The sequence below is a fragment of the Pelmatolapia mariae genome, linkage group LG8 (genome assembly GCF_036321145.2).
Source record: "Pelmatolapia mariae isolate MD_Pm_ZW linkage group LG8, Pm_UMD_F_2, whole genome shotgun sequence".
Taxonomy (NCBI): Eukaryota; Metazoa; Chordata; class Actinopteri; order Cichliformes; family Cichlidae; genus Pelmatolapia; species Pelmatolapia mariae.
Genome location: NC_086234.1, coordinates 15,017,457 through 15,038,251, shown reverse-complemented (window position 1 = coordinate 15,038,251; position 20,795 = coordinate 15,017,457). Strand labels below are relative to the sequence as shown.

The window sequence follows — 20,795 nt, the reverse complement described above, 5'->3', positions numbered from 1 at the left end:
AGGCCTAGCTGTTGTCAGATCTGGACCATCCCCAGGGAAAGGAGACATACCAGCCTGCACGTTTAGAGAGTCAGAGTCAAGAGTGAGAAACACAAAGAAGGAGGGTTACACACAAACGCGCACACGCATGCGAGTGAGCATAATTACCAAAAGCCTAAACTTTAAACAACATGTTGGAAGGAAAAAATATAAAACTGACATTAAGCATATTTGGGCTAATCGCCTCTCCCATTTTTTTCCCTCTTCTTATCTAACATTTCTCATAAAAGACCTTCCTTTACTGGCATCTAGAGACTGTGCATGTCCACCGAACAGACATTAAGTCTACTACTTTAAAAGGGTAGTTTTTCCACAATGAACGCCATGTTTGACCCAGGTCAAGCATAGCACTCGTGCCTTTTAATATTTATTCTGCATTTTAAAAGGGGTTGAATTTGAGTTAATTAGAGCTTGATTTTTTTTCTGTTTTCCATTAGTAATAAACATTCATGGGCAGAGAAGTTTCGCTGCTAGTAAACACTGCATGAATGCTCCAATACTGAGTATCAAAGCAACAGAAATGCCAGTGGGCCAAGCAGCTGCAAATAACCCCAAAACAGAAGAAATAGAGACTACAGAATTACATCTATAAACTGTTTAGAGGTGCAACTGATTCAAAGAGTCAAAAAGAAAGTACATTATTTTGATAAGCAATTATCAAAGTGTTTTGTTTTGTTTTTCTCCGATATGAGTATTTGATCTTTTTATTAGTCATAAAAAGCCTTAAATATGTTGTGGTTTTGAACGTTTCATAAGCCATAACAAGACATTTGATTAAATCACCAAAGATGTGGCCTCATTTTCATGGATAGATTCAAGGATTTCCTTTTATTTTGTTGGATACTTTTTTCCTGGTATTCTCCTCTCCTGTAAAATATCTGGCAGTCCAAGACACTTTTGTAAAGCGACCAACTGTTTTAAGACTTTTAAATATAAGTCGCTGTAATAATGAATAACCCCCGTCTATAACAGCTTTTGAGAAAGACCAAAACAATGAATCCCAGACTAAACAATGGTCCATAAGTCTAGCAGCTCTTTTAGACACAAGAAAAAAGTCAAGGTAATCCATTATGTGGCGATCACATGGGGCTACATCAAGTCTGTTCTTCTCCTGTAACATTTACTCTTTCTTATAGGTAACAAATGTTTTAGTAGCACAACAGACCTGAAAATTGGGAACTAACAAAGTAAGAAAAAGAGTGCGTACAAGCATGTACGTGTGCTAAAGTGAGCTCAACTCCAGAGGACACTACAGGGAATCTGCTGCTGCTGCTTTTGATCGACACAGAGCAGCTGTCCTCACACATATGCACCACACACACACACACACACACACACACACACACACACACACACACACACACACACACACACACACACACACACACACACACACACACAAATAAACAAAGTCATTATCAAACTTCAGGCAAACACATGGGGAAAGAGGTTGAATTTCCAGTTAAAAGGAAACCCACCTCCTCCTAATTTTTTGAGGCTAAACTCCAAAACTACAGGTCACCATATATTGAACATACACAGGCACATTTTTCTTCATACTATAGAACACTGCTAAGTTTGTAATTCAGCCAGTTAGTTGCCACTAATATAGCATTGTATCTCATGTTACACTGTGCATGTGCAAGAAATGCTAATGACTTAAGCTCAGTTTAGGGGAATTGTGAGTGCCAGAAGCGGCTGCACCCACTCAGCTCCCATGGACATAACATATTATCAGTTTGGCTGATTGCCTTTAAAGTAACTGCCTACAGTTTGGTATACGATCTGTATTTTTGACCATTCTGGGCAAATCTAACTTAAATATAGTGCTTTAAGTGCTCAGCTAGAGTAAAACTGTGCTGCATAGTAATTATATACTGGATTTATGCAGTATCCTTTAAGCTATACAATTAAAGTTGAGTTGTAATATCTTACATGATGTTGTTTCTCGTTCCTGGACATTTGGAAAGCGTGGACTCAAAGTCATTTGTTGCTGCCACTTACTGTATGGTGTCAACCTACCTTCCACCAGTACTGCGACCAAGGTTAGCTCCTGACAGCTGACATTTCCTTCATACCTTTCTCTTAGATAGATGGTTTCCTTTTCACCTTTGAGTTCAACTGCAGCAAAATGGCATCACCGATGTGACGGTCCAGTTCTGCTATGTTCCTATGAGCACGTTTGTTTGAGTCTTGCTGACATCCATACACCTTAAACCAAGGACAGGGACTAACTGTGTGGTGCTTATAATGGTTTCAACAGGTAATTGGGCTTATTAAGAAAATAAAATTACACCTTACATATAAGCTATGAGTTCAATAAAACCTACCTACAGAGCTGAGTTTCCTATTTAGTCACATTAGCACCCTGCTGGGTAATTTCTCTGCCTGGCAACAGCCATTTTGGGAATGGATTAGCAAGGGGCACTGCAGGGCACCACACAGACTACTGAACTTCGAGCTGGAATGCACACAGTCAAAGACACACGTATGCAAACGCATGCTAAAATGCAGACACGCAAACCCATTGTGACTCATGCCCATGCCATAATGTATATCATGCCAGAGGCATACAGTCATGTATGAGCATTCTGGACACTGAAGACACTCATGCAATCCCTTTGAAATCCAAACGATCCACATCTTGAACTCTTTACTTTGATCTCTCCGACCAATCTCACATGCACACTCACAATGACACCCCCTGCCCTCCATCAATAGTGTCTTTCTCCAACGTGTGCGTACACACTCCTCTGCAAATACTTCTGTTTATATATTATTCAAAGTTTAGGTACCGAGGCTCAACACTGCTCAGCTGCCAAATGCAAAATACCACAGAAAAGACGGTGCGACTGTATATTCCACTTGCCTTTCCACCATTTCCATATATGCACACGCAAACACACTTGAATCTGGTAATGATATCATGCAATTAAACACAAGTGTACACATGGGATTAGACAAACCGCTGTAATAGTACCATGCCCCCCCCCCCAGACGCACTCTCCCACGAAGCTGACATTCAAGGAACAGAAATGCATCATTCTGTCTTAAATCTACTTTTAGAAGCATCCTGGAGGGTCTAGGTTAGTTGAGGTTAGCGGAGGGGAGGGTATTCTGTTATTCTGGGCTAGGTCACTGGAGATATGTCAGTTTTAACCTTTCCCTTCCTTTGACATTTTCCAATACAATTAATGCTTTGCAGGAAGGAAGAAAAATATAGGTTTGTGTTTACAATGACAGTTTCTTGTAAACGCGACCGATTTCATGACTGATAAATGCATAAACACAAGCTAATTAGTCCATTCAAAGTATTCAACCTGAAACCTGAATTTTCAGTTCATTCTATTATCTTATGAGAATTTTAATTGCTTGGTTAATATATAATATCAAAATTAGAACCTATTCTTTTCTACATTAAAGGTTAGCATGAATACATTGTATTTCTTCTCTTTCAAGAAGACCCTAACATATTTAAGGCTTCTCTTTCATTTCATATTAAAGCAACCCTGAGTTCTTAAACTGCTTAACAAAAAGTCCCCAAAGCAAAACTAAGTAAAATAAATTAGAAATTATTTATACTTTTCATCCAAGTGAAACTTTGGTCCTTGTGTTTCAAGGCACAAACTCTGAGTAAAGAGCACAACATACAAATAAATTATATAGTAGAGTATGAAGAAAAAGCACTGTAACTAAAAACATTTTTTTTTTTCGAACTGCCAAAAACTGACTTCTCCAAGCATAGAAATGAACTCTGTAATTCTCTGAATATCCACAACATCATTCTTGAAATACTACAAATTACTAGAAGTTTTACATGCAGCACAGCCTAATCTTTCAAAACTCAATCACATGATTTTGGACTGTGTGTTTGCTTTAATGCGGCGAAAGCGAAGCCGACGAAGCTGGAACACGTGAAAACCTGCCCACCCAACACGACGAGAACATTTAAATCAACTGGGCCTAGTCTATTTGAAAGCAAGGTGAGGGGCGAGTTATGGACAGCAGCTCTTCTATCTCAGCACAGGGACACTCTAACCCCACCCTCCCCAGGAAAAGTGTAAACCAAATCAAAGGACATAAACCAAGCAAACCCAAACATGCCAAGAAGACGTCCCGCCACTCGGGCTGAACATGTGATAAGGTGCAAACGTGTTTCTTACTCTCCAATCACCGGTGCAGATTTATGTGTATGCACATATCACGCCATCCTCTTTATCCCAGCAACCTCTAATCCTGGTTTGTATCACTAAGAAACTCTCCGAACTGTCCTGCTCTGTTCTAACCTTTCCTGCCATTACTGTCTCCAGAAGGTAATGTTTGCTTTCCTGCGCCCTGAGCCTGGACAGTCTCACTACTGACTGAGTGCCGTGCTCATTTGTGTCTACGTTTATGTCTCATTTTTGTGTACAAGCTCTTTTTTAATGTATTTATAGTTACACTGCTATGCATTAAATGAAAAATGCAGGCTCTATAAAATGTTAATGTTCATTTGCGAAAATAACTAAACATTCAAGTGTGAACGACGCACCTCTCTTGCAAATTGAAGTAACTGATTTTCAGCAGGTCTTCCTTCCTCAACACTTCAAGCCCTGGTATACTTTCAAGCACTCTTACACATAAAGTGTGTTTATTTCAGTGACGTTCAAGGACACTGGGGATCATGCCCAACATCGTCGGATTTCCTGAAGTGGCATCTGTTTCTCAGTCTCATCTTTTTTTCTTGCTCACGCTCCAGAGCCTCCTACTTCTTTCTTTCAAAGTTGAAGCCAGTTTTCAGCTTTAAACCAGGAAAGCACACATGCTACCAAAAACTGGCACTGGACTAGACAGTTTTGTCATTGCTTTATTTATTTATTCTTTATTTTGTCAACAGCGTAATGCTGCAACAACTGAAAATGGGCCTCTGTAGACATGCAATTAAAAATCATTAATAATTCTGTTAACCATAAACGTCCATTTGCAACATTTCTAAACAATTAAATGTGATTTTGTCTTTCAAAAACAATGCATCTAAGAGGGCCGCGGACTTGGAAGTGCTGTTGTTCATGTTTGTTTTATAAGTGTGCGCTCAGTTCGTAGTGGCTGAGTATACATGTAACACTGTATTTACTCTATGATCTGTGTATTTATACTTCTGAACAAACACACGTCCAGCCTTCAAGCTCATCTTTTGAAGAATAAGTGTTTAGACTGCAGAAGCCTGATGTCTGAGTCCGAGTATCTGCTTTGAATAAGACAGTAGACTCCATACTTTGGTCTACATAAACACAGAATCTCTTGAGAAAGTCTCACTTATCAAAACATGTGAAGAAGAAATTAGAAATCAAGAGCAAGCGGACTGGTGCTAGGAATGCATTCACATAGTCAAGCACCTGCAACACATTAGAGACGAACTCAGGAAAAAAAAATGCCTACAACTTGCTGCACAGAATCAGAACTGAATATTCATGAACACAAAGCTTGCACTTGTTTTTTCATGCACTGTCTTGGCTTCTTGATTACGAAACATCATCTCAGCGAGCGCTTCGGCCTTGTCAACCACATTAGAAAAGATGAAACTGGAGACAAGGGGAGTGTGTGGTACATCAGAAGCACATTGAGTGCCAGACTGGCAGCAGCATCCGCTCAGTTGACACATAAGATATAACTATAGGTCAGTTGTTCAGTGGGAGGGTCATCGTGGGTTAGATTCATGCAATACTGTTCTGTCATTGTAATGTGGGTGTTGTAAGCATGTGGGTATTTGGGATCCCACAAAAAGGAAAATGATTTCAAGGGATTCCCAACTCCCACTGACATTCCCTTTGATTGTTACAGGGAAAACGCAACTGTGATAACAACAAAAATAAAAATATAGTCGCAAGAGGTATATATTAGAACTCCAAATACATTTAAATCTGTTTCATAACAGCCCATTATTCATGAAATACCACTAGTAATGCCACTTGCTGCTACTAGATCCCTTGTTGTGTAATCAGGTTTCAGCGTCCCGTACAGCGTCCGAAAGCCTGGTTGTACAAGGCAGAAGCATAAAAAGGTCAAAATAATAGGAAGCAAACAATTAGAAACGTCTGAGGGAGGTTTGTCAAAACAGGAAGCGAGGCTCAACAAAAAGCAGGAGAGGAATTAAGAAAACGACCAGGACAAGATTAAGTGGAAGAGGAGGTGAAAATGAAGGGGGCAAAAGAAATGAGGGGAAAGGATACAAAAAAAATAAGACAGAGGTGCAGGAAATACAAAAAGGGAGGTGAAAAAGAGAAAAACACAGGGGAGCACAACACAGGAAATGGAGAGGCATGGCCAACGGTGACTTGAATCATAATCCCCCCGTTGAATTTCACAAGGAGCAGTTATACCAGAGATCCAAGATTTGGGCCCACCTCCCAAGCACTGCCTCACACCTCTAACAAGCTTAGGGTATTATTGTGTGTACTTTATGTTCAGAGTTGAGAGCACTGAAAAAAGCAGAGTGATGGGCAAAAACAAACAAAAAAAAAAAAACTACGGGCATAGTACTTTAGTAGAAACTAAAACAAAATGGATAACATGAAATGAAATGCAGCAACTACAATAACATGCTGCACAGATTCTAAGTTTGTGCTTGCACTTGCTGGGCATCCTTTAAAGTTATGCAAGAACACAAGAAGAAAAAGCAAAGGAAACGAGAGCCAAGAGAAATTGCAACATATAAATGTATGCACAGGAAAGAACTAAATAATCTAATTTTCAAAGAGTAATTGGTGAGCAGACAGGAAATAAAGTCCAACTGTCATACTTGTAAGCTTGCATCAACCCCAACCAGTCAGGGAGATGGCTGCCCCTCCCTGAGCCTGGTTCTGCTAGAGGTCTCTCCTTTTAAAAGGGAGTTTTTCTTTCCCACTGTTGCCAAGGGCTTGCTCAGAGGGGGTGGTTTGATTGTTGGGGTCTTCTCTGCAGTATTGTACCTTACATTATGAAGCGTCCTAGATAAATAAAATTGAATTCAATTGAACTGAATTAAGACATCAGGTCAATGAGTCATTAGAAAGTAGTACCACGTTAATAACAAAATAATTATAGATGGAATAAGTAATCTTGCTTTTAACTCTTAATTATAAGGTAGTATCTATGGATCTGTCTGTGAAGGTTCTCAGTCATCCAGGTCATCATAGTCAAAGGAGTTGCAAAGAAAAGCGTCTGGACTTCTTTAAGTTGCTTGAAGACGTTTCACCTCTCATCCGAGAAGCTTCTTCAGTTCTGAACTGAAGCGTCTTCAGTTCTGAACTGAAGAAGCTTCTCGGATGAGAGGTGAAACGTCTTCAAACGTCTTCAAGCAACTTAAAGAAGTCCAGACGCTTTTCTTTGCAACTCCTTTGACTATCTATGGATCTATTTCACATTAAGGTGAAGATTAGTTATTCATGTTAAATATAAGTTCACTGTTTTTACTTACAGTGTTGTGCACACAAATCAATACATCCAAGAGCAGAAAGACAGGACACAAAGTGTGCCACAAAGCAGCTGATAAGAGGGCCGATGGGTGCTCTTGCAACGATTAGCACTACAGCTAAAGATCCAGCCCACAACCAAAACACTAAATCAATGAAGCAAATATGTGGTCATGTAAGCAGTCTCTTTATGGTTAAAAAGTACAAAGTAGAGGTGTGAATCCTTGCTGATGAGGATGTTCCCATTGTCATCCTCACATGAAGGAGGTAGGACTGAAATTAGGAGGGAAAAAAAAGAACAGAGAAGTTTGAGGGCAAATGAGGAAGCATTACGGAAAAGACAGAGGAGAGAGGAAGAGAGAGAGGAAAAAAAGTGGGGTCATCATGACGGCCAAAACAATCTGAAACCCATTACCCAGAGCACCCAGTGGGACCCCTCTACAGCACCACCTTCCCCCACTTACAGTTCTCATGATGTCATACTACAGCGAGCCACCACACTCGCTTAAATAACAGCACACAGCCTTGGTCAGACAGCCAGAGATAAGCGTGATGGATGTTTTTCACTTTTAAAAGTTTTAGGAATAAATAACTCCACCTACTACATGCAAAGAAAGGTGTCTTTTTAGAGAGTTAGAGGAAATACAATGGCTAAGTTATTACTCCTATATCACATTACTGTTAGGGTACAGTGGATACCAATGTTGCTTTTCTTACCTTGACACTTTTAGCAAGCCATCAACTGACAGGTGAAATTAAAAAGCTCCTCCAAAGTTCGCTGCTTTCTTTTCTTCCACATTCAAGCGAACACAAACACAGCAGAGAAGTTCAAATGCATGTTGATAGCACCATGCCGAGACTCTCCCTGTGTTCAGTGTTGCATAAGACATTCTACTTAATGAACTACACCAAAGCCTGTTGCTGTAACACTAATCAGACAGCAAGATCTGAGAGCAGTCCCCTACAGCCACAAGACAGAATGAAAAGATGCTTAAAGCTGAAAGGGAGTTTTCCCCCCTCTTTCTCTAAGTATGGCAAGAACTTGTAGTAAGCAGTTTACTTACTGTAGCACAGAATAAGCTGATCTATTGAAGAGAAAGGAAAAGCACAGAACTCCAATCCCTCTTAGTGTGTGTGCACACTTACAGAAGTGAGAGAGGAGGGCTTGACCGGCAGAGAGCATGAGAGAAACGAAGGAAGAGAGGGAGTGTAAGAGATCTCTGAAAAACTAACAGAGAAGGGAAAGAAGGGCGCGAGAAAGAAAGTAGGGAAAGAAACGAGACGGCCGCTCAGATCTCTCCCTAAACAGAGAGGGTACCCCCATATTAGGTTAAGAGGCAACAAGCCCATCACAACCCAGCAACAAGAGGGAAGATTTTATCAGGGAGCACACTATAAACACACAAAAACACAGGCAACGCTGGTATACAAGGTTTCAATCGATCCTTCTCTAGGAGCCTGTCCAATGTGTAAACAATGTCTGACCAAACTTAAACGGGGCCTCTGTGTTTTCATTCAAAACAATTACACAGAACCTGTAATTAATCACTGAAGCCTCTCTTTTCTCAAGAGACAAAAAAAGACCCCATCAGTCACTTAACTGGATCAAAAATGAGAAGAGATACCAAACCAAAGGTGCTTAGTTACGTTTAGGAATACAAGAAGATAACGTGCGGTTCCTGAACAAGATCGGGAAATTGATTTGAGCCTATTGTGAACCTTAAAGGTATTATACTGTAAATAAACAGTCTTAAGAAAAGTAAAAACACAAACCAATTAACTACAGTCTTCTATTATTATTTTCATGAGAGGTGGTACACTGTACAAAGCTACAACTGATTACTGTTTGACCGTCAGCCTAAGATGAAAAAAAACACTGCGTTAACAAAGATAACACGCTAACAAAGGTTACACCGGATGTGTTGTTAATAGGGAATGTGTGGTGTTGCTTATTAAACAGCTTGACTGACTAAATTAGTTTTTTCAGCAACATTAAATTACGATCCTTGAAAAGCCAAAGGCAGTAAACCTGTTGTCACCTTTAGAGCTTTATAATGGCTAAACAATATTCATGTACCATAGCTTGGCTATTCAGGTGACGCTATGGGACCAATAAACCAATAGAAGCTGAGGTACAGCCACTTGACGCTTGCTATTAGCCTTGCTCTGGCGAGTGTTTCTATGCCAACCTCTAATTAAGGGACCAGTATTACAGCTTTTCTATTGAAGCCAGCACACACGTGGTAGCCCACAGCTCTTGCAGTTTATTACAAACAAACTCTGTATCATTATTACGTGTGCAAACACAATCTCTGCTTACACATCAGAGACGGTCAACAGATGAATAAATAAAAGAGGCAAGTTAATGGCAGCCAAGTTTAAAACATTAGCAGAAGAATTCTTTGATTATAGTTACGTGGATAAGCAAAGGCAAACAAAATGTGCGGTGTGGGGATGATCGATTTATTAAACACACGCGGCGACCGAGTTACTTGTGTTTTGGAGAAACACAAGTGGCTTTTGTGAGAGAAAATATCTGTTATGCTGAAGTGTTATTATAACCAGTAATAACAACTTACAACAGAGAAGAGGGGGAAGAAGAAAAAAAAAAAAAAAAAAAAAAAACACGTTACCACACGTTAAGGTTTTTGAATTTGCTTAAAAACTACAGCCTGGGCTCATTTGTGCCATAATCGGGGGAATCGGAGCGTACCCTCCGGTGTGGACACACATAATCGGAACAGTCACAGGTCTAACAGAATACAGTGTGTCCTATTGCGTGTGCCTAATCAAGTGGAAAAATGAATCTGCTTCATGCGCAGCTGACATCAAAGTGGTCTTCAGAACAAAGCAAACAGCTGGCCTGCCCTCGGTCTTTGCTTTGATCAATATGCAGTTAATGAGTCTAGTCTCCTAAGCCAGTAATGAGGGGTCAGATTCATGTATCATACAACATCTACTGCGTTAATTGCCTTTAGAAGACATGTTATTGGATCAATATTAATTAAGGCGATGATATACTGCAGTTTGTCGACAGACTGCAAATTTTTCAGCCACTGAGCAGAGACGCCAGCCATCCCCACACTGGAGTCCTTATTACAAAATATAGATTATATTAACACACAGTCTGAAAAGATAAATATTGAAAATGGCAATGTACTGTTTATATAAAAAGCATGCTGCCATCTGGTGGATAAGCATGTAAACCATTACAAAAAGCAAAAAAACAACAGTCCAGAATAAAACAATAATTTATAACTTCCAGTATATGACTTCTAGTTGGGTACAATGAGGCTGTTTAACAGGTTATTCTGAGCTTTAAAGAACGTGACAAACATCATTCATTCTGACATTTTGAAGGCAAGGCAGTAATTGATAATAATAGCCTATACATCTAGTAGGAATCATTTTATCAGCTTAATAGTTTTAACTCATCTTCTATGGCAAGAGTTTTAAAAAAGCAAAGAAAAAAGGCTATCAATATTTCCAAAACTGTGACATTGCCTACTTTTTTTCCTGACCAACAGCCTTCATCTCAAAGTAACTCTGCTTACAAAGACACAGATTTACTAAAATGTGCAGATCCTTCTCTTACACGAGCACACTCGCAAACGCACGGACCCACGCGCCAAACGGAGATCAAAGAGCATCAGTAAGTTGAGATTGTATGCCAGGAATTTCTGATTTCTCATGAAACATTAATCAAGACTCAAGGTTCAGCAGCCCTAGACGCTCACATACCAAAAATATTCAGCAATCCAAATTCATCTCCACAATAAAACATTTTATCCTCCACTAGGTGGCACCAGAGGCCGACTTATACAGCTATGCTCAGTCCCAGTTCAACCAGCTCTCTCTCTCTTTATTACAGCAGTTGCCATCATATTTTTTATATTAAAAAAAAGAGGGGAGGGCATATGAGCAAAGCACTTTTATGCAATGCTTTTTCAATCCAGATCAAGGCTTAAGGACTACATGGCTACTGCTCATTAACTCTTAAGTTGTCGTCTATATTTTAAGCAGCACTTGATGAACCTCATGCTGGCTGCCAGCTTTGATTGTGTTTGTGTATGGGGGCTCCCAAGACTACTCAGATATGCCTTATCAGTTTAGTCAATGGTGTTCAATTTGAAATTACACCAAAAGAAACTTTATTTTGTTAAATCTCACTGCCTTTGGTGATGCATTTAAGTGCTGCTATGCAAAAGCAAAAGATGCAATTAAAACCATCACTCGACAGCATCCTGCGAAGCTTAAGGGTTTAATTTTAGCTAAATCCCCTCTGGTTGACCTGTTAAGTTATGAGCTAAAGCGTTAGGAAGGGGAGGTGGCTGGCTATTTTTTGCAGCAATTGTGTTATTCTTTGAGTTTCAACAATAACACAATAACAAAAGCACTACCCACAACTGCTTCAGGCTCTCACTTTATCTGTTTTTTGGAGAAATATTGCTAGTTCATTTGCCTGCAAATGTCTTTCGAATAAACTGCTAGAGGTTTTTGTGGCTTGTGTGGCCCAGTGATTATATCACTAGAGAAGTATGGAAATACTGTAACACATACAGAAACCGTGTCGTTAGAGGGTAATAAACTGGCCAAAACGGGCAAAATTTTGAGTATTTTTATTAGCTTCTACACTATATTGTGGTTTTCATCTAACGAGTGACACATATAGGCTTTGACTTCATCTTGACTTTTATACAGCTGTTATTGTGTTTATTGTGCGTTGGATCTTGCAACACAGTTAAAGTGTCCCTGCAGGAATGCTTTCCTAACTCTGAAGATGTGCAGTTTTCCCACATTTTCACAGAGGTGTAAGAGCCCTGAACTAACATCTAACAGACGCGCGCATTCTTAACCAAGCAAAGTGAAAACGCACACACACGCCATTTTGACATCCTTGTGTCACTCCAGAAGACCAGCAGGTAAAATCTGTTTCAACGAATACAATCACAGCTCCCACATGTGCTGCAGTGCAACGGATTTAAGTATACGTAGAATTAAAAAAAGGAAAAATCTGAGAATGGAGTTTTAGCACGTGTTAACGCCTGAGCGGCCACATTGTTTTGAGATACTGTCACAAAACAGTACACCTTACAAAGGCATGCAAGACATCTACTGTCCTACCCCGTTTTGTCTGTTACCAGCACTTTGACTCACCAAGAGTGTCAACACAGAGACACACACACACACACACACACACACACACACAGAGACTAATCTCTGGCTAAGCTACAACACCCAGCTGGGCCAGAAAGTGGCCTGCTAGGCACATTCCTTTGTAGTGGCACAGCACACACAGAGAACACAAGAGGGATAGACACAAGGTTAAATGAGTGTGACATACATTGTGGGTAAGACAACGTGTGTGTTCCTGTAGGGTCGGTATTATTCAAAATCAAGAATGAAAATACTATTGTCTCAAAGCAATATTTTAGACAGCACAAAGACACAAGCCACCTCATTAGTGCTGGGTCGGAACTCCTTTTGCTTAATCGGTACTGAGGAGCTTCTCACGCTTTCATTTTGTTTATGCCACATTCTGATCCTACCATTGTTGGAGTTAAAGTCAAGTCTCTTTAGAGTCAAGCAAAGTTTTTGGTACTCGCTTTGGTCTTCTGCTGCTGTAGCCCGTCTGCTTCAACATTTGACAAGTTGTACATTCAGACATGCTCTTCTGCGTACCTGGGTTGTAACAAGTGGTTGTTTGTCTTGTTGCTGCCTTCCAATTAGCTCAAAGCAGTCTGACCTTTGACATCAACAAGGCGTTTTCGCCAAAAGAACTCCTACACACTCGATATTATCTCTTTTTCTGAATATTATTCCGAAGAGCCTCTTGTCTTTAAAAAGAACTTGGCAGAAAGACTCAACTTTCCAAATTTGCATCTGATGAGATTTCTGGATCGGTTTCTGCTGGACAGACAGGACCACAGACAGAGCAGTAGAGATATGTGGCCATAAAGTTTTTCAAAAACCAAACAAAGCACCGACACCATATACCAACTGTGAAACACAGTGATGGGGAGGGGTGATGAACTCCTCTGTGTACCAAGTATGTATGTATGTATGTATCCATCCATCCATTTCACTTATTCAGTTCAAGGTTGTGGATCGCTGGAGCCTATCTTAGCTGCCATAGTGTCTGTCTGACAGATAAAGCTTGGCACAAATTGGGTCATGCAACAGGACAATGACCTCAAGCATATCAACAACATTACAACAGAATGGCTGAAAAAGAAAAGTATCAAGATGCTGCAACGGCCCAGTCAAAATCCAGACCTCAAAAAGACTTAAACAATTTGGCAGGACCATAAGAGAGCTGAGTTTAAACAAATGCCCACAAACCTCAATGAGCTGAAGAAATGCTGTAAAGAAAGCTGGGACAAAATTCCTCCACAATGATGAGAAACTGATAATGTCATGTAGAAAACAATTACTTTGAGTGAATGCTACCTATAAAAAGTTAAATATATAAATGTGGTTACACAACTGTAAATAGGTGTGTGTGTGTGTGTGTGTGTGTGTGTGTGTGTGTGTGTGTGTGTGTGTGTGAGAAATATATGTAACTAAATTGTACTCCTTGCTGATTAGGCGTACAAATAACAACAGCATGTTTCCTGCACTAAGCAGGCAAGACGCAATGTTTCATAACTGCTGTTTATCCTGTAAATATACATGTGGCATGCTCAGGCAAATTTTACAGCCTGGCATCATCTAGATATTTTTCCTCTTTACTTTCATCATGGAAACATCTTTTTTCCAGCTGTTGATTAAATAAATAAATAAATAAATGAATAAATATAAAGTGCGTGGGCTTAAAAAATTGAACAAGGTATCCACGTGGAGTAGCTCCATCTGTGAATTTGACTGCAACTTCAGTCACTTTAACTTTTTTATTAACCTTAACCTATTTAGATTAATAGATTGCTATGTTTGTTCACAGGTATCACCATCTCACACTGTAAGCCAGAGATTCTGACATCCATTCAAATTGATCCTTGCAAAGCGAAAGGAGTTTTTCACATATACAGCACTTTTTTTGTTTTTTTATATTATACGTGTACCATTCTGTGCAAATATGTTTAGAATGAAAGAAAACAATGCCAGGTCTCTGACCCTAAGGATAAAATGAACCAGTCTATTTACAGAAACAATTATCGGGAAAATCAATCAATCAATGCAAGCTGAGCTTATGTCAACATCTGTCATTAAAAGAGAGGTCTAAAACCGGATATTTTCTGGACGTTTTAAGCGAGCACTAATTGGTAACCAAGATGTAGAAACATATACAGAAGTAATTATCTGAGCTCTTACATAAGCCGTCTTTCACATGGATATTTAACTAGTAAAGGTTTAAAGGGAGCACGGCATTCAACAGAGCAAACATGAAGAAGTTTAACAGGAGCTGCCATATGCCAAAGGCTGCACTCTTATTGCACGGGTCAGCGCAGTTATATTTGCACACCAGAAATAATCAGCTGTAATTTAGTACTGCAAGTCAGACTGACATTAGCCACAGCCTTGAGGATGGTTATCAAATTTGTTCCAGAGATGTAATGAAAAGAAAAAAAATGTTCACTCATATATGGAGCACTCAGACTTGCTTTGAGACAAGGTTAATTTTTTTATACAACAAAAACAAAAAAAAGTTAGGTCGAATGCAAAAAAACTAACTGCACAGACTGAGATTAAACTTTTAGCATAAACATGTTACACATTAACTTCTTCAGTCTGGAGAGTACTGAGGGCTATCTTCAGGTTTAGCTGTCATATTTTCTTTTCAAACTGAATGTAAATTGAATGAAACTGAAGCGTGTGTGTATGGTTCTTATTACCACCAATGACAAACACAGGGGAAAATTGAGCAACTTAAATGTTCCTGTATTTTGTTTGAAAGACAGAAAAACAGGGAAAATAGTCGTGTAATGAGAGCTGAGGTCGCTCTATTAATCGACCCACGCAGGAAATGACATGCGTGTTCAAGGATTGTTGTTTTTGTGAATCAAACTTGACTGCAACCGATTTTGGTAGACTGCCTTTTAAACTGAGCTTTCTAACAACTGCAACAGCTACAACAATACACACACAATACAAGGAGCCAGGATGGATGTGACACCTTGTGTGTTTTCAGATAGGGCGAAATGACAAATTAAGCTTCCAAGAATGTGTTTCAAAATCTAAGTATTTTATATGTCTGAGTCAGAACAATTGTGAGCAGCTGTGTGTTTGTGTATTTTTACAGTGTTTTAACTTTACAGCCCAAAAAAATGTCAAGGCCAAACCAAGTATTGAAAAAGCAAAAGCAAATTATTATTCCTACAGTTTATTAGAAGTGAATTCTCTGCCAAATATCTATTAGAGAAGGGGTGTCAAACATAAGGCCTGGGGGCCAGAATTGGCCTGGCAAAGACTCCAATCTGGTCCACTGGACAGTTTTGAAAAATATGAAGGAGGGGATACATTTTTGGACTTTTAACTTTATTTTTATAGGTTTTTCAGCTTTTCCTGCTGATAAAGACCTCACTCACAGCCATTCATACCAAACCAGAGTAATTAAGCAATAGATAAACAACTTAATGACAGAAAGGTTCCCATTTTCTACTGTCTACTGTAAAAACAATTCAGTTTAAAAAAAAAAAAATTATTTTATAAATATGGAACAGCGTGGGCAGTGAGCTACCAGTACTTGTCTGTAATTTTACATTTGTCATGTAGAAAAACTGAGACATGCTGTTGAAATTGCACTTCTTCATCCTATATTAAGATATTTCAGGGATTAAATGTGTAGTTAAATCTCTTAAAATTGACTGAAAGTGCAGTTTCACTCTTCTGGTCCATTTAAGATCAAAGTGGGCAGTATGTGGTCCTAGTAGCCAGGTATTTTGCATTTCTAGCACCCGATTTAACAATAAATAAATATCTCTGTAAAAGCAGAAAAATGAAGGAGTTAAAGAGTGGATCCATGAGACAGTTCACTTGTTTGAATGTTTGAAGAGTAATAGTTTGTAAAAATCAATTCTTCCTCTTCTTTCAGCTGCTCCCTTAAGAGATTGCTACAGCAGATTATCTGTCTCCATCTCCCCACTCTCTCTAACATCCTCCTCAGTCACACCAACCCTCTCCAGTTCCTCCTTCACTGCATATCCATGAATCTTCTCTGTGGTCTGTGTGGCAGCTCTATCTTCAACATCTTTTGTGCAATATATCCACTACCCCTCCTCTGCACACGTCCAAACCATCACCCTTGCCTCTCTAACTTTGCACTAAACCTGAACTGTCTCTCTGAAATACTAATTTCTAACCTTTTCCATTCTGGTCACTCCCAATGAAGATTTCGGCATCTACAGCTCGGCCTTCTGTCTTTTTGTCAGAGCCACTGTCTTCAAATCATACATCATAGCAGGTCTCAGCCTTCCCTTTCACTCTTGCTACTATCCTTATGTCACAAATCACCCCGGACACTCTTCTCCACCCATTCCACCCTGCCTGCTCTCTCTTCATTATCGCTCTTTTGCACTGTCTGTCGCTTTGGATGGCTGACCCCAGGTAACAATGTGGGATCCAAAGAAAAGGAAATAACCATGAAAAAGAAAGTTTGAAATCTAAACTTTAATCTGCTGTAAATAACTAATGCTTAAAATGTTCTAAACATTAGTTATTTTCATAGGCTAGAGCATTTCAAAGCAAAACAAGCCTTCTGTTGGCTGCGTCAACAGTAAACACCTGAAAATAATCTGGTTCCTTGACAACATTCTGTCACCACATGTAAGACTCCAGTGTGTGTGCTGCTAACAGTGAGGTGAAACTACTTAATTCACTTTGAAGAACTCTTTGAGCACGTTATGGACTTCTGTATAATGTTGCACCTATAATTTGCAGCCCTGACTTGTTCTTCAGCAAACCATAAAGTGAGGCTCATTGATATTCTCATAGAGTTACATGTTTTTCCATTAAACTGCTTATCCACGTGGGGTTGCACAGAGGTGCAGCTAGAAGGGGGTCAAAGGGTGGACTTTAATCCAGCTGATGCTGGGAGAGATGTTGAGCACACACTATAGTGTTAAAGGTTGTTCTCCAAACCAAAATCATGAAAAAAAATATTACTTTTTAGAGATGCAGCATAAAAAGGGAACGTGACTCTAACAACACATCACATTATCATGATTACATAAGTGAGCTGATTACATTTTAACGACAGCCTCCTGTTAGCAGCTGATCCTTGGTATTGGCTCTAAAGATGCCTTGTTCAGCAACCATCAGTGACAACACTTTTTGATAGACAGCACAAGGCATTTTAAATCTATTTTCCCACCACAGATATTCCTGGAAATGGAAACATATTGGCTGTAGATCTACTTATGACAAGACACACTGAGGAAACAGGAAAGCACAGAACATCCCCAGAGAGAACAATGTATTCATGCTCCTAAAAACTACTTGCATCCTCGGTAATGGGTAGAAGATATATTTATAAGCATCCATCTCCCAGCCCTATAACCACTTAGCCCATACAGCTCATGTTAAAGGTTTTTAATGGTCACTTACCACTTTGCCTGACATCATTGCAATTTAATAAAGGGACTCCGCAGGGCTCTAATTGGTAGACTCCACAAAGGCAAACATAAAATGTTTCTGGCTTCAGAGACCATTTGATCCTCATGCCAGGTACGTGTATGAGTGCTTTCACCCGCATAACATACTGAGACACTTCCCTTTCCTCTTATGTTACACTTCCGTGATACTTTTGGCAATTTCCGATCCAAAGATTGAATCATGGAGAGCATGAACAAAGTTCAACAGGAAGACTGCCAATTATAGTTAAACTCTGATAAGGATTTTTGCATTTTATAAAGAAATTGGGATGCGGAGGAACCTTTTTGAAAAATAAAGGTGCAAAACCACTAGACATAGTAGCTGCAGTATGATTCTAAAGAGCTCCGTTTGGTTTTGAGGGCTGTATTTAGACAAGTGCACAAATGCAGATGTCAGAAAAGCAAACTCTGATCAGAGAAATAATAGTTTAAGATCTTAAATATTTTATAACATCTATGTACAGCTTGTACTGCAAGCAGTTTAGGCCACAGTTTATAGTCATGACAATGCATAGGTTTGCTTAGGCTCATTAATTACAGCACATAAAAACATTCAGGTTCACAGCTTTGTCTTGGGTTAATAGCTGTTTTGACTTCCCCTTCCCACCACCACCAGCACCACGAGGTTTCTCACTTTTCTTCCATAGTAAATTTTCCTCTTTTTCCACTGTAAAAGTTTCATCTTCTCCTTCTCTTTCTCTCCTACCCCCCTCTCCTTTACTCTCTTTCACTGCCCTGCTCCTGTCCCTCCTTCACATAATCCTGTGTTCTTTGGCTCGCTTGATTAGCTGAGGCAATAAACACACGAACCCACAGGATACCTCCAGAAAACTCCTCAACATGATTACTGCAGAGTCAGACAGAAACACCACATGCAGGAGGCCCGCGCGCTATAAAGTCTGATTTGCTTAGGGGCGTGTTTGTGTGCACGAGGGCTTGGCACCATAGCGGACCGTAAATGTTTGAGGGTTTGCGTCAACAAATTTGTGTGAATCTTGTTAAAAATTATGCAATCACTTAAAATGCCCGTGACATTATGACCGGCTACCTGAAAGAAACACGCTGTTATATAATAAAAAGCCTGTTGTGACTATCTGCTGTGTATCAGCCAGTAAGTAAGCAGAAAATTCATGATTTGGGGATCTGTGCATCTATGTCTCGCTGTATAATTTGGTAAATGGATGCGTTCCTTTTCTAATTCTTTTATGATCTTGATGACAACTTATTCCTCGGCGCTTGGTGTTATCAGAGTTTCTCTCTTGACCCTTCACTGGAGGAACTCAGCTGGTGTTTTGACAAGGGAACTGCTGGCAGCTCCCCAGTTTTCAATAGGCTCATTATTAAAGCAGCTCTCCCTGGACTCCCTAAGCCATAATTCTGCAACCACAAAGGATTCATAAAAACTCTTTGGCAAAAGTCAGAAACCACGCTGCAGCACGCACATGAGTGGAACTATGTGTGTTTTAATGGCATCAGTGCATAAGCGCCCTCCACACGTGAGAAACTTTAGACAGTATTTGGCTCTGTTGAGGGAAAAAAAAAGAAGAAAAAAAAATCAAAATTAGGCGCACACGTATAACAATGCACATTTCAAAATTTTATCGTAAAAATGTAACACATTAAAAAAAATGTTTAAAAATCAAAGTCACATGCAGGTACACACTCATGTTCCTGCACAGACACGCCTGCAGCTTCAGGATCTGATTTGAATTAAGCGATCTAAACGGTGGCGAGAGTTCTGGTTATCACATTCATTAGATGCAAACTAAACCCAGCCCCTAAAACTTTTCTTTTCCACTTAACTAGGAATCGTAATATCTGAAGTGACACTGCTGAAATTCTGGCCATTCAGTCTTGTGCAATTTAGTGGTTGCACTGTATCGTTCAGTCTCCATGTGTTTCAAGTTTTTACAGGAAAAGGAGGAATAAGATAACAAAAAACAACAGGAAAGCATGCGTAATGCTGCTGATTCTCAGTCCCTACAAATATGTGCACCTCTAAGGCTGGAAAGCATGGCTTATTTATCTACTGAAACTACTGCCAGCTAGTTTTCACTGTTTTCCCTGCAAAGGTTGCTAAAGTTGAACAGCTCCTGCGAGAGGTTTTTATGTGTGTAAAACACTCTCTTGCTTGGAAACTTGATTTTTTTAAAAAAAAAACAACAACAAAAAAAAAAACAGTAGTGTGTCCTGGATCACTCTTTCGCTTTCTCTCTCTCTGTTGGGCTCAGTCTCCTTTCCTTCATCTTCCACCACTTTCTAACTTTCTCACCACGTCTTGCTCGCTCGCCCTCTCTCCAATTTCCATGCCTGTAACTTTAACGCAGATGCCAATCCTGCTCAGTCCATTTAAACTCACTCCGGTGCGCGCACAAACACACACACACACAGAAGGCTCAGTCATTCAGTCTGTCAGTAATAAGGGGAGCAGAACCAACAGAGAATAAATCATTTTTCCGCAGTAGGGGCCTACCCCGAACAAAAGAGCCAGTGTGTGCGCGCTTTGCCGTGTGTTTCAGAGTATGTCTCTGTTAGTCTATTTACATATTCCTTGAACAAATGATTCATCTTTCATATTTTGCAGGCAGCAATTTCAATGCAAACAGAAAAAAAACACCAAAAAACCAAGAACAATTTTTCCTCCGATGAAACAATCAATCATAAACACTCTTGTGCCACGACAGCTATTAAGTGTTAAGATTTTGTTTTTTTGTTTTATTCCCCACGGTAGCTGAGT

General features: G+C 39.7%; 1 protein-coding gene across 3 annotated transcripts in view; it reads right to left on the bottom strand.

The window, feature by feature from the left end:
• The window catches only part of plce1 (phospholipase C, epsilon 1), a 76,008-nt gene that overhangs the window by 39,780 nt on the left and 15,433 nt on the right, over positions 1-20,795 (bottom strand). The window lies entirely within an intron of this gene.